Source organism: Triticum aestivum, chromosome 4A, assembly GCF_018294505.1.
Source record: "Triticum aestivum cultivar Chinese Spring chromosome 4A, IWGSC CS RefSeq v2.1, whole genome shotgun sequence".
Lineage (NCBI taxonomy): Eukaryota > Viridiplantae > Streptophyta > Magnoliopsida > Poales > Poaceae > Triticum > Triticum aestivum.
This window is the reverse complement of record NC_057803.1, coordinates 188,018,600-188,026,538: the sequence shown is the minus strand read 5'-3', so window position 1 is coordinate 188,026,538 and position 7,939 is coordinate 188,018,600.

The following is a 7,939-nucleotide window of genomic DNA, read 5'->3' as shown; positions in this document are numbered from 1 at the left end:
TTATCACTGATGATGGCACTAATTTGTCCCAAGGAGCTATGGAGGAGTTTTGTCAAAGAGAGCACATCTGGCTGGATGTTACTTCTGTAGCCCACCCTCAACCCAATGGGCAGGCTGAGAGAGCAAATTAGGAAATCTTAAAAGGTCTCAAACCCCGGCTCATGGTTCCTTTACAACGGACACCGGGTTGCTTGGTAGAGGAGTTACCCTCGGTAATGTGGAGTATCAACACCACTCCTAACAGGTCCATGGGTTATACACCCTTCTTCATGGTTTATGGAGCGGAAGCGGTGCTACCTAGTGACATCTGTCATGACTCGCCTCGTGTGGTGGCTTATGTTGAAGCTAATAACGAACAAGCCAGACAGGATGCGCTTGACTTGTTAGATGAGGAGAGAGACTTAGCAGCGGCTCGATTAGCAATTTATCAAGAGGACCTGCGCTGTTATCACAGCCACCGGGTTAAGTCCAAGACACTTCAAGAAGGTGACCTGGTGCTCCGGCTCATCCAGGACCTGTCAGATGCACACAAGCTATCCCCGCCTTGGGAAAGACCCTTTGTGGTCAGCAAGAATTTAAACAACGGATCATATTACCTCATCGATATCCGAGAACACAAAGACTCACGTAAGTCGGAGGAGGAGACCCGCCGGCCATGGAACATTGCTCAACTTCGGCCATACTACACCTGAGCCACTGGCTCTCGTCGTGTACATACTTTGACGTTGTATATACTATGATAAGTAATAAAGCAGGACCTCTGTCCTTTTCCTTTTCAAAGATTATATATCTTTACTCTTTTTTACTATTTAAATGACTATTGAGGAGCTGATCATATCTGAATCAAGTCTAATCTTTTTGGTCCAGCTTATGATTGTATTCGAATCTAGCTGTAAACCTCATGATAACTTGGGGGCCTCCTATCCAAACATAGGTCGTATTCGAACCAAAGAGAACATAGCCGGCGTAACCCTCTTGATCGGCTCAAAGCCAAATTCACCAGGGGGCTTCTTGATCGTATCCAAATCATAGCTTAACCCCTTTTGGGTTCGACTTGGATCATATTCGAATTAGGGTCATTAAAAACCTCTCAATGTCATTTGGGGTCTTCTTGTTCAAACATAGGTCGTATTCGAACCAAAGAGAACATAGCTGTCGGTACCCTCTTGATCAGCGCAACGCCAAAGCCACTGTGTCGGCGCCGACCGACACCTATGGGATCACAAGAATCCCTACTACGGCTGGCGGGGCGCGGGGTCGTGAGAAGAGCAGATCTAACAGGTAGCACACAGTTTGTTTATCCAGGTTCGGGCCGCGAGGATGCGTAAAAACCTACTCCTGCTTTGGTGGATTGTATATCTGTGTTCTTGAGCTAGCTATGGGGCGTGAGGAGCTCCAAAAAGCCGAATCCCCCCTCTGGTCGCCTCGGGCCTCCTTTTATAGAAAAAGGGGTTGCCATAGTGGCACACAGGAGGTGGAAAGGGTACAGTGATGCGAGGTTATCCCTCGCATTACATGACAAGGCGCATTTGATCCGTCTTGCTTAGGTGTCCTTGCTTTATCGGGGACGGGGGAGAGATCTGTCTCGTCCGTCGCCGCTCCTTCTTGTGTCGACACGTGCCCTGGCCAGCGATGCCTGAGATGCCACGTAGGTAGGCAGGCAGCTGAGGTGGCGCAGTGGTGGGTCTTCACGAAGATCTGCATGCCGCCACGCAGGTGCCTACCTAGCTGGTTGGGTCGGCAGCTGCATGCGAACGGTGGTGGAGGTTTAGTCGGCGTGGGCCTGATGGTGGCCCTGCGGGTGTCCTCGGCAAGGGCCTTGCCGGGGCCCCGGCAAGGGTCTTGCCGAGGCGCCCGCTGTCATCCCCGGCAAGGCGCTTACCGGGGGCCTTGTGGTCTTCCTCGGCTGGGATCCCGCCAAGGGTTGTCGCCTCCTTTGTGCGTATCTGATCTTGAATGTCTTCACGAAGATCTACATGTTGCCACGGGGATGTCTCCCGAATCCTTGCCCTTTGGGGGCAGTGGACTCAAGGGTGATTCGCTCCATAGGCGCGGGACGAGTCGCCGCGGCAAGGGTCTTGCCGGGGCTGCTAGAACTGTCTCCCGACAAGGATCTTGCCGGGGGAGTCCGCTTCGTCCCCTTTGCTCTTCGTGGTCTTGGCCTTGGCGTCGTAGTTCTCTTGAGCTTCGGTCTTACCCTGGCTCACCTCCCTTGCCTTGCTTGGTGTGGTGGTGCCCATGGCTCAGACTGCCCGTGCACAGTTATAGGGGTACAAAAAGTGTACCCCTCTTTTTGTACACCGACAGGAGCCCCCGGGCCTGGGCCACACATAAGCACAACGCTTTGTTGGGCTAGGCCCAAAAACGGTGCGCGGGCAAGCGGGGCGGTTTTATCGCGGTAAGGTTCTTCGCATGCTGTGCTTCCCACGACTCCCGCGCGTGGCGCGGTGTGGGGAGGCGCGTGTGACGTGGGCAACATGCGTGGGGTTGGTTCCCACAGGCATGCGTCACACCACAGTTAATGTGAAAGGAGGCGGCCCGTGGTTTCCCCCATAAAAAAGGAATAACCGCAGGCACACTGCTCACTTTCTCCTCTTTCCTCGTGCCTTTTCCAATCTCAGAGCCGCCATTTCCTCTCTTCCTTCCTTCATAAGCTTCCGTCGTCGCCCGCCGTCGTTGCTTCGCCATCCCCCTTCCTCAGCCCTCTAAACTTCTTGGCCGCCATGGCGCCCAAACCCGTCAAGGGCAAGGGGTGGCTAAGGGCGCCGGGACTGTGGAGCCGCTGGAGAGCGTGCTGTCGGGGGACCGGACGAAGTCCGCCTTCTTCTTCCCCTCAACGGTTGATGTTCCTGAGCTCCGAGCCTCCTTCAGGCCCCTATGGGGAGCGAAGACGGGGGGAGAGAATTCGGGACACCCGGGCGACGCGCGTCATTCCTGCTGCTTGCGCCGATCCTGCTCCAAATCGGTATCCCTTTTTCGTCGATTATCTTTCTTGCGGGTTATGCCCCCCTTTCTCCGATTTCTTTTGCGACGTTATGCACACCTTCAGCTTTTGCCTCTTGGATTTTACGCTGAATGCGGTGGCATGCATGGCTTTCTTCGCGCATCTTTGCGAATGCTTTGCCGGGGTGCAGCCCAACACGGTGCTCTTCCGCCATTACTTCTTCCCTCGGATCCAGCCGGGAGGTGCCGTCTATGGTTGCGTCACCTGGATCCCAAGATCCAAGGGGGCGTACCCGGACGGTGCCGTGAAGGAGAGGTGGGAGGAATGGCGTGGCCGGTGGTGCTGGATTGAAGATGAAGACCCGCCGGAATTCTGCAAGGTCTGCTGAGTGTCGCTGGTCCGTGGCAGCGATTGGAGTGATGTCGACGTCACCGATGGGAGGCTCACTGTCGCCACCACCAGGATTCTCTGGCTCACCCGGGCCGGACTCACCCTTGAGATGATCAGGGCGGACTTCATTCGCCGTTGGATCGCCCCGTTGCATAACAAGGGGAGGCCAACTTGGCTCTTTACGAATCCGGCTGACATTATGCGACTCCGCCCCGGCCTCGATCACAACTTCACAGTGCTGGCGCATGCCCACTTCTACCAGCGGCTTTTCCAGCTTGACATGGGTCGCGATGGCGAGGTCAAACGGACCGGCAAGGCCGCGAGGGCTGCCGCAAAGGTTGGCAAGGCCCTCAAAGGGCCGTTTTTCAAGCTGCCAGCGGGAGTGGTCCCGTTGTGCAACAATTCACGTCGGTCCGAGATCATCGCCATGATGCCGGACTGTAATGCGCACGGCCCTGTCCCGAGCTGGAGGGAGCCGAAGGACGCGGATGTGCAGCAATTCTTTAACACCCTGATCGAGGTGTATGTCAATGCTGACGCCGAGCGGTGGCTTGTCATGGACACCACCCAGGCAGAGCTGGACTACATCGCCACTAGGGCGAGGGAGGCACAAGTTGCCATGGAGGCCGGCAGCGCCGGGGGTGTGGAGGACAAGGCCGCAACGGCTGCGGAGGAAGAGGAGCTCACCCGGTGGGCGGCGACCTCCGGGGAGGTCAGCAGTGCCGACACTAGAGCTCCGCTCGTCGAAGACGCGGCCGACGAGTCATCGGAGGAGGAGGACGCGGCGGCGGGCTCGACGCCAACCAGGGGAAGAGGGTGAATCCTACGGTGGGATGGCTCCGGCGAGCCGGTCCGGCCCTGCAGGGCTACGCGGCCTCAATTGACCCTGGAGGGGTCTGGGCGTCACACGAGGGCCACGGCAGCCAAGAGGCTGACGAAGGCCGCTGAGAAGAAGAAGACAACAGCCCCTCCCTCATCTGGGCATGCACAAACCCCGCCGTCTTCGCCTCCTCCGGCAGATGTCGACTCGGATGTTGACGCGGAGGTCACTTTTGATCTCCGGCCTCTCAGCCCGAAGAGGAAGAGGAAAGTGGTGGAAGAGGAGGAGGTGGATGACGAGTAAGTACTCCGTTCCATACTACCATTTCCATTCCTCTGAATTAAGTCACTCGTCTTGATCTGTTTTTGCTTTTGCAGGGATGCAGAGACGTTGGCCCAGAGGGTGAAGAGGGCGAAGGCCTTGGCGAGCAGTCAGCCCCCAGCTGGGGCTTCAAAGACACCACTGGTGGTGTTGAGCAGCCCGGACAGCAGCCCCCAGCACAGCCCCCAGCGTAAGTTCGTCACCCTCCTCTTATTCGGCATGTGGTAGGCGTTCGATGCTATGGTGTTGACCTTGTCGGGTTTGCAGGAGGGGAGCGGCAGCAGGAGGAGCCGCATAGGGCTACCCCCAAGATACCACCCCCATCGACTACGCCGCCGCGAGGGGCGTCCCCGGCAAGGGCATCAAGCACGGAGCCCACACCCATGGAGGAAGAGGGGAACTTGGGCGCTGGTGACTCTGCCACGACGCCGGATGCTGGCGGGGAGGGGACTTCTGCTTCACAGCCTGGCAATGGTGAGTCGCCTGTCCTCCGTCTCTGTTTTTCCCTTATTCTTTTTCTTGGTTTCAATGCTCCCATTACTACCCAGGCCCTCCTTCAATAGGTATGGAGGATGTGGATACCGTTGTTGGGAACATTGCTGAGGAGGCCGCCAGGGATGCTGACGAGGTCGCCGCTGCGGGGGCCGCCAAGGCGACCGGCGAGGCTTCTGCCGAGGGCGCCAACGGTGGGCCTGCCGGGGAAGCCGGCAAGGCCACTGCCGAGGAAGAGGCGGTTGATGATCAGCCTCCCTCCTCCTCAACCTCGGGCCCCGGCAGGTATCTGAAGGTGGGCGACGATCTTTTCATCCACCTCCCAGGGGCGTCAAGTTCCCGGGCGCCCGCCGAAGGGGAAGTATTTGACGGCGAGGTGCTTGCCGCCACCGGGCTTGAGGTTGTCGATGAGCCGGGCGTTGGCGGTGATGGTTCTCTAGAAGAGCAGCTTTTCCGCACTATGGGGGCCAACTTCCGAAAACTCCAGGCGCTCTACCGTGTCCGTCTGGACAAGGTTAAGTCCAGGACGGCAACGGTGCACTAGGCGGAGGTGGATTTCAAGGCGCGCGTTGCTGAGACGCAGACCTGGTTCCACCAGACTCGCGAGGAGCAGAGGGCCTTTCAGAAGGAATTGGCCAAGCGCAATGTCGAGCTCACCATGAAGATGGCTGACATCGAGAAGGCCCAGGAACAGGCGGCGAACTTGGCTGCCGCGGCTGAGGCCGTCCGGAACCAGCATCAAGCCGCACTGGATTCCCAGGAAGAGGACCTCACTGTGTGTGAGGTGAAGCTTGCCGCAACGCTCCGTGGCAAGGATGAGGAGCTCGAGGCCCTTGTCGTGCGGTGGACTCACGAGCTGGAGCAGAGGCACAAGGAGGCACTCGATACCCAGGCTCTGGCCCATGCCGACAAAGTAAGGGAGTTGAGGTGGCGCAGGACGAGCTGAAGGAGCAGGCCCTCAAGCTGTCCAACGAGAAGAGCACGCTCAACAGCGCCTTGGTGGAAGCGCAAGGAGCGGTCATCAGCAGGGCTGGGGTGCTCTCCGAAGCGCAAAACTCCATCGGAGATCTCAAGCTGAAGCTGGAGGATCTCGAGAAGATGTTGTCGGAGAGCAGGGCTCGGGAGGAGACCTTGACCAGGAGTCTGGAGGAGGAGAAGCAGCTACGGGCGAACGAGGCCGCCTCCCACCAGGATTATGTGGCGGGCGAGAATGGATGGATCAGCCGTCTAGAGGACGTCGCCGGCAGGGTCACCTCGCAGTTGGCCACCATGGGGATGCCAAACGTGAGGTACACCCCTGAGCGCAGCGGGACCGTCAACACCAAGCTGACTCTGTTCTTCGAGGGCGTCCTTGGAGCCTTGGCTTATCTTCACTCCAGCAGAGTGGCCATGTTGGCTGGGGAAGCCCGGGGACTTTGCCGGGGGGTCATGACCAAGGTTCTCACCAAGATGGCGTACTGGAACCTCGACCTCGACTTCGGTGTCGCGATGGATAGCTTGCCGGATGGTATTGACCTCATGGTGCTCAAGGAGTGCATCAAGCCCGTCATCAACAGCATCGACGAAATCAAGAGGGTGGAAGGCCAGCGCCGGGATTAGGCATCCCGTTCTCCACCGCCGCTGCAGGTTCACGACCAAGACAAATTTCATCTTTAGTTAGAACCGCAGCAATGATGTGATGTAATATAACTCTGCAGTACTTTTAATTTCATGCATGTTATTTCCCCGTTCAATTCCTCTTTGTATGCGCGCCCTACGTCAATTGGGTAGGCTCGCCGGCGCGGAAGCCCCTAGCAGCGTTTTGGGGACGGATCCCCATGGGCCTGCTGGGTACGCGTGCTGCCGGACAAGCTAGCTTTCCATTCTGAACGTGGTCGCTCGAACTGTCGAGCTTGACTCGAGTCAGAATCGAGAGCGTTGTTGATCGCGGAAGGCTACTCTGCCATTCTCGACGCAGCCGCTTGAGCTATTGAGCGGACTCGAAACAGGGCAAGGGCTTTGCCGATCGTGGGAGAGCCCCCTAGCGTGCATGTTTCTCATACAAACGTGTGACATCTCTGAGGGGAATAACCTCATATAAAAAGGATAGAACAAATAAGGGTTCAGTGCAACTTAGCTTCTGTTTGTACTCACTCGAGCGCTGATCTTCCGGCCTCCTTCCTTCTCCAAGAGCCACGAAGACAAAGGAGTGCTGGGCTGATTGCTAGAGCCGATTCTCACAACTGCGCCCCCCTACCTGGCGCGCCAGAGATGTCGGCGCCGACTGACACCTATGGGATCACAAGAATCCCTACTATGGTTGGCGGGGCGCGGGGTCGTGAGAAGAACGGATCTAACAGGTAGCACACAGTTCGTTTATCCAGGTTCGGGCCGCGAGGATGCGTAAAACCCTACTCCTGCTTTGGTGGATTGTATATCTGTGTTTTTGAGCTAGCTATGGGGCGTGAGGAGCTCCAAAAAGCCGAATCCCCCCTCTGGTCGCCTCGGGTCTCCTTTTATAGAAAAAGCGGTTGCCAAAGTGGCACACAGGAGGTGGAAAGGGTACAGTGATGCGAGGTTATCCCTCGCATTACATGACAAGGCGCATTTAATGCATCTTGCTTAGGTGTACTTGCATTATCGGGGTCGGGGGGGGGGGGAGATCAGTCTTGTCTGTCGCCGCTCCTTCTTGTGTCGACACGTGCCCTGGCCAGCGATGCCTGAGATGCCACGTAGATAGGCAGGCAGCTGAGGTGCCGCAGTGGTGGGACTTCATGAAGATCTGCATGCCGCCACGCAGGTGCCTGCCCAGTTGGTTGGGTCGGCAGCTGCATGCGAATGACGGTGGAGGTTTAGTCGGCATGTGCCTGGTGGTGGCCCTGCGGGTGTCCTCGGCAAGGGCCTTGCTGGGGCCCCGGCAAGGGTCTTGCCGAGGCGCCCGCTGTCATCCCCGGCAAGGCGCTTGCCGGGGGCCTTGTGGTCTTCCTCGGCTG